At 39.1% G+C, this 6,762-nt stretch overlaps 1 protein-coding gene across 1 annotated transcript in view; it reads left to right on the top strand.

Annotated features, from left to right (window-relative positions):
- Positions 1 to 6,762, top strand: part of septin12 (septin 12) — an 80,267-nt gene that overhangs the window by 1,192 nt on the left and 72,313 nt on the right. The window lies entirely within an intron of this gene.

Raw genomic sequence — 6,762 nt, forward strand, 5'->3', positions numbered from 1 at the left:
GTATACTTATGCCCCCTGTATTTTAAGGAATAACATATATTTATTTACAATACATTATTCATTCACAAAAAAAATTGGTGTCCTAAAAGGTTGGATTTTCCTAAATGTTTACAATTAAGGCATTAAGATCAATTTCCAACAGATGTTTTTTCATTCTTCTTTTTAATCAACTTTAGCATGGGTGTGTAAACTTATGCAAGCCACTTTAAGTGTATTTAGCAAATTTATATATATAATCATTTTCATAAAAATGTACTGTATATTCAACATTACAGTGATGCGATGATTGAATAACTAACCTACTGTATATGAAAAGGCAAAACTTGCCCACAAAATAGCAACAAAAAGCAAATTAAAATAGAAACCCTAGATATGATATCCAAAAAGGGGAAAAGGGCAGTTTCATAAAGTTACAGAGGATCTTTAATAAGACCTGTCTTGGCTCCAATAAACGAGGTCCATCAATAAATATTAAAGAACTAACTAGATATACTCTAAATGATAGAATCTAAATGAAACTGTATTTTTGAAACCAATACCAAATAGTTTAATAAATCAAAGTCCTGTAATGAGACATCGGCCACACAAATAACATAAAACATGTATGTTAATGATTCTTTAAATGTGGTTATTAAGGATATTGACCAAGGACATCTCACAGTGTATGAGTAAATTTGTCAGTGCTGTCGGGTTGACAATGGAGACACTGTTTCTAAATAACTTAAAACATATTGTGGAATTTTCATACTGACATCGCTTTTTATTGGCTGACAAATATAGAAATGCTGATGTAAAAAAATGTCTTTAACACAGGAGACCCTAACCCATCGCCCACTTCCATTGACCATGAGAGTTCTCCAACCTTAATCACGTGTTTATCATTGTAACCAGACAACAGTCCCCTAACCTTAACAAAGTCATTTTAACCCAAACGGCGAGCTTTCCTTAAACCCAACCCAATCTAAGGCACAGACCAATGATGTCGCCCTGTTGTTTGCTGGGGTGGTGGTGGTGGTGGTGCAGTGGATATGACACATGCCTTTGGTCTAGGGTCATCATCTGATGTGACCCTCACACTTGACCCCTAGTTCCCCCAGAGGAGCGCAACCTTTGACATACATAGCAATTGTAAGTGGCTTTGGATAAAAGCGTCAGCTACGTGACATGTAGTTTTCAGATCTGAAAACATTTCTATGTGCCGTTCCAGAGGCCATGGACAACAGAAGTCAGTGTTTTCCGAAAAAGTTGTTTAGCCCGGTCGCAAGTGTGTTTTTCGACGAGGGTCCAGCTGGGGCCGGGGCTGGTCCCAGGCTGATGGAAGAGCTGATGTAGAGCCCAGTAGTGTCTGTGATGACAGATTCCATAAGGCCCTACATTAAAGCTTTAAAGGTAACTTTTTGATATTAATGAACGTCTGTTACATTCAGGTCGATGCCAAATGAGTTGCTACAAAGCTAATTAAGACCATCAGCTCCACACAACTCTCTCAGTATGACTATGTTCAGGAGATCGTGGCATCTGGAGACTTTCCCATGCAGAAACTCGAGTGAATATAACGACCTCTTCTGGATAGTCCATCATGTCCTCCTTGGCTACAAGCAACAGTGTGGAGGAGGAGGTGGATGCGCGGTGACGGAAGGCTTGTATCATGTGGCGGCGCCAACAGTTTTGTTGTCATTACTTAGAATTCCTCATGGGGGGGGGCGGCGGAAACTACGCGCTGTAGCTTTAAATCAGTGCTAAAAACTAGCTGGAGGTTTAACCCGAGCTGCCCAACCGTAACTGTAGTTCAAAAAAACATCTCAAAAATACATTAAAAATAATCCAAGCGGCTTGTTCCTGGTGGGGGGTGGGGGGTAATTTAAGGTTGGTGGGCCAAGCCCTGGAAGTATTTTGTTGTATAATTTTTAGGACATGTTGTAAAATGTATATGTTTCACTCGGCTCTGGTTTTGAGTCATTTTTTTTCCACTCAACCTCATTTGTGGAACTAAAAATATTAGACCTCCCTATTACAATATAATCCAATCTAAAAAACATACTTTTTTTTATTTGCAAGGCTGATGTATTGGTTACATTACAATATACAGGGTTTCTATTTTATGATTGCCCAGACTGCAGCTTTCTGAAAAGTGCTGTCCAAAGTGAATACCATAAATCGCTGACATTACTCGGTGGACATGGACATTCTGATTTTTATGTGATAAACTTTGACAAGCATAGTCAGTGGACTGCTGCTGTCTGCCACCCATAACTCTCTGTCATATCTCACGCATTTGGAATTTCAATAAAACCCTTCACCGGATACAGCTGCGGTCGGTGATGTTCATGACATTTTCTAGATCTATTTGAAAAACTATAAATCAGGCAAAGATTAAGACAAAACAAAAGAAGCAGACATTTGAAGAAAACCTTTAATTACTAGGAGTATCTCGAGTGTGAGGACAGTGAAGGATGGAGAGAATGTCAGAATGACCTGACTTTGTTCTTCCTCAGGGTGATCCATCATGTCCCGGGACCCTGCAGGGACAGTACAACAAAAGCTGCCCCCTCTGCTTTCAGTCTTACTTTCTTCCCACATTCCTCTGTTTAGACAGGTGTTGATCTGTGCCTCTAAACAAATTAGTGTGGCCTTGGGCCGCAGACCGCCACTGTAGTTGCTTTTTAACAACTGCTGTCTCTTTGACACTTTAAACTGATGCCATAAGACAGCGTCTTCGCCCTTTAAAAAATGCCAAGTAGTTTATAGCCCCAATGTGTAAAAAGGTCTCCCATCTAGCGGTGAAATTGTATATGACAACCAACTGAATATTACTTCCTAGCCCCTCCCAAGTGTGTTTTAACTCCTACAGTGGCCGTATTATTCCAAGAAGTACATCATCCGTGAGTGCTGCTTCCGGTGTAATAATAGTTTTATGTTTTCGTTATTTTGGTACCATTTCATTCCCAACATCAGCCATCCAGGAGCTAATGTTTGTAAAGTATCAGTGCTGTCGTTATTCTGTATATTGTACGAGATTAATAGTGTAAGGAAATGTTTACAGTGAGTTAAAGAAGCAACGGAGGTTTGTGTTTTTAATATATTTCTCTGAGCCGTTTGTCAATAAAACATAAATGAACTCTTAATATCTCCATTGTTTACACCCAGCTGTTCCAGCTGTAGCTGGTTTGTGTTAGCACTGCACGTGACGTGAGTTCTCTGCCAGGGAAATCACGACACATATGATTGCGTTTACGTTACAAGGTAGACAGTCCTTTTTCATCGTTGACGTAAGAAGGGAAGGGGAAGCATCCTAGACGTCCTTTTATTTATACACAACCATGCCATGTTAGCCAAGCAGCTATAAAACTTCAAATTGACACAAAAGGCAGAATTACCTGTCGAGATGAAAGCACTCCGGCGTCCCTTCTAAAATCCTTGCTCCTTATGAGCTCTTGGGAACTGTTGGGTTTCTGTAGATAACATCAGAGTCCGGTCTAGACCTGCTCTTTACGATAAGCGCAATGAGATAACTGTTGGGATTTAGCGCTATATAAATAAAATTGAAATTGAATTTCCATCTGTGAAAAGCCACTCCAATATTAACCTTGGTCTTGTTGCTTTGTCTGAATTCTCTTTTTACCTTCCTTGGTGACTTCGCTACATGTCCTAAAGAATTGGCTTTAAAGGTGCCATGTCATAAAAAACCTTTTAGTACTTGCATTTTTTTTTTTAAATCTGTGATATGTGTGTGTGTGTGTGTGTGTGTGTGTGTGTGTTATGTGGTGAATGTGAAGATGAACTGCTACCTCCTTTGTCAGCTCTAGCCACTGGAAAGGAAATAAGAGAAGAAATCCGACCAATCACAACAGCTGGTCAGTCTGACGTCATGTTGCCTGAGCTCATTACTATTCATGAGCTGGTTAAAGGATGCTGATAGCCAGGCTCTCATTGGCTAGTTGTTAGCCAATGAGAGTCAAGCAGCTTAGCTGGTTGACTTTTAATAAGAACTGGCCCAAATGGAGCTAAGTCTTTCTGCAGGCTTACTATACCACGCTAGAACGGCTCGAAACAAGGTAACCAAGGCAGCCAAGTTACAGAGTCCATAGTAAACATTACCACAAAGTCACGGTGTGGCGGGGCATCTTTAAATCTGCCAGCAGTAGCGAGGAATCTCCCCCCCTGGCTTTTGTCACGGAGCTATTGAGTGTAAAAGCGCGAAATGCAGAGCTATGGGTTGTAGCGGCAGGGAAAGAGGCCCAAAATGCGGGCAGGAGGAGGTTCAAAAGACAAAATGAACACAGAGGTTAAATACAAGAGACGAGGTAACAAGGAACAGGTGATACATCAGGTGAATCACATTAGGGTGGGACAGACAGGAAGTAAAACTAGAGACAAGACCAGACTTCAAAATAAAACAGGTAACAGAACATACAGACACTCAACAGGTAACAACACTAGACCAGGGTGGAAACATGGAGAAATAACAGAAAAAGGAACAAAGGAACAGGATAAAAAAGGAAACCATGACACTATGTCCCTCTTTGGCTAATGTATTTTAAAGACGGAGGCACAACATGGCGGCCGGCATTCGAGTGAGTCGCTTGTATGTATTCTGAATGATTGTAAATGGCAGTTTCTACGCTACGGAGAATACTTGGATTAGTTGGTGGAAGTAATTACACATGAATGAGCACAAATTTGTGGAAGGTTTTTCCTAAGAATCAACTCAAAAATTACACAATGGAGCTTTAATAAGATTCGTAACAATTAATCATGTAATTATCGTTTTGTAATTGTATTGTTGCCCATCCGCTCCTTTTACGGTGTAGCAGAGGTGCCTATAGCATGATAATTCTTGTCTCATTTGGGTTCTGATAAACAGTGTTGAAAGGGAGAGTAAACAAAACAGAAATGTCTTTCAATCAAGCTTTTTTACGTTGTTTTACAGTTTAGGGTTGGACTGGCGATCTTTTATTAAACTTGATATTTTTGTGCCCGCTCTGTCTGAATTAGTATGTGTGTTTTTTTGACTGAAGAATTGGCGCCACCCACTGCATATCCTGATAAACCAACTCCTAATAATTCGGTAGTGTATGGAAACATGGAATCATACACATTTTCTTTTGCCTATTTTCAGTTAAAATTTGCACATTTGGATGAAGAACCGACTATAGAGGCTTCATACTGGTCTGTCATGTGGTTACCTTGCAACGTTACCATGTTTAAAAAAAGAAAAAGGTCCTGTTTTGGAGACGGTGAACCCTGTTCCTCCTGCTGCTTGGTCAGGGCCGAGAGCCTCAAAAGGCAGAAGATGATCAGATATGATGGATCTACATTTGATATGGTAACAGGGGAATTATTGTTGATGCTGGGCTGCTGGCCAGCCAGCTGTGGAGTGCTGGGTGAAAGATGGTGCCTCATGCCCACTTCTGTTTCATTCAGATGGCTGAGCCCCCATCTAAAAGACATTTTGTCCCACCTCTATTCATAAGTGCCTCTATTAATTCCTTTCTGCTTTTCTAACTCAAAAAATAACTGTAAAAACTAGAGTTAATAAGTTAGTGTTACGTAGTATTGAATATGTCAGAAAAAGTGACAAACATTTTTTAAAAAGCGTAAAAAAAAAGAGACCAAAAACGTGAGAAAAAAGTTAAAAACCTTGATAAAAATTGTCAACAAAAGTGTTAATTTTCAATTTTGCTGGGAAGAAAACACAAGGGTTAAAAAGTTTTGCAACATCTAACATTTGCCATCATTAAGGCAAGTGTTAAGTTACTGGACTTGAGACGGACATAAAACTGTACCATCCGCAAAACAGTGATGGAAAATGATGGTTCTTAGTGATCTGGCTGAGAGGAAGTATCTATTTAGAACACTGCAGAGGCCCGAGAATGGACCCTTGAGGAACCCCACAATTAAAATGAGTTCTGTTGGAGAGCTAAGATGATAGTAGCTGTAGTGGTGTTCCCACCGTTAGACCATCCTAGAATTCTAGACGCCAGATGTCAGAAGTCAGAGAACTGTTAATAAAATAAAAGGACCAACTGTGAGGAATACCTATTTTAAAAACTGATTTAGGATACTGTCTAAAACTCAGGTAGGGGATCTTATTTGTGAAGTAAATTCCCATAGTGTTGAGATGTTAATGTTAACCCTCATGTTGTCCTCGGGTCAAATTGCCCCGTTGTCCCATATCATTGTTCTTTTTCATTCCCCAAAATAACATGATTGATTCCACACAACGCTCTTTGTCAAGTACAAATCTCTACTTTCATTAATTTTGGCGCGTCTTATTCAGTTTTATAGCATTTGAAAAAACAATGTAAGTGGTATTGAAACAATATTGAGTAAAAGTTGACATATTCCAGTCTGTGATTATCCATCAACATCCATTCCTTTAATTTTAGTCTCAATAATTCCTAATTTCTGCTTTTCTTACTCAAACATTTGGTATAATTTCCTATAAATGAGGTTTATTGACCATAAATTCCAAAAATAACTGTAAAACTAAAGTTAATAAGTTAGTGTTACGTAGTGTTGAAAACATAAAAAACAACAACTGTCAAAAACATAAGAAAAAGTTAAAAATGTTGATTAAAAGCATCGACAAAAGTGTTGATTTTCAATTTTGACGGGAAGACAACACAAGGGTTAACAGACTAATTATAACATTAGCATGTAATATATTAACCAGTGTGTACATGCTCTAATGTGGGGGGCCTTCTCTGCAACATGTTTAACAAATATGCCTCAAATTGTAGATTATTTGGAGCATCTATT

The sequence above is a fragment of the Etheostoma spectabile genome, chromosome 15 (assembly GCF_008692095.1).
Source record: "Etheostoma spectabile isolate EspeVRDwgs_2016 chromosome 15, UIUC_Espe_1.0, whole genome shotgun sequence".
Taxonomy (NCBI): domain Eukaryota; kingdom Metazoa; phylum Chordata; class Actinopteri; order Perciformes; family Percidae; genus Etheostoma; species Etheostoma spectabile.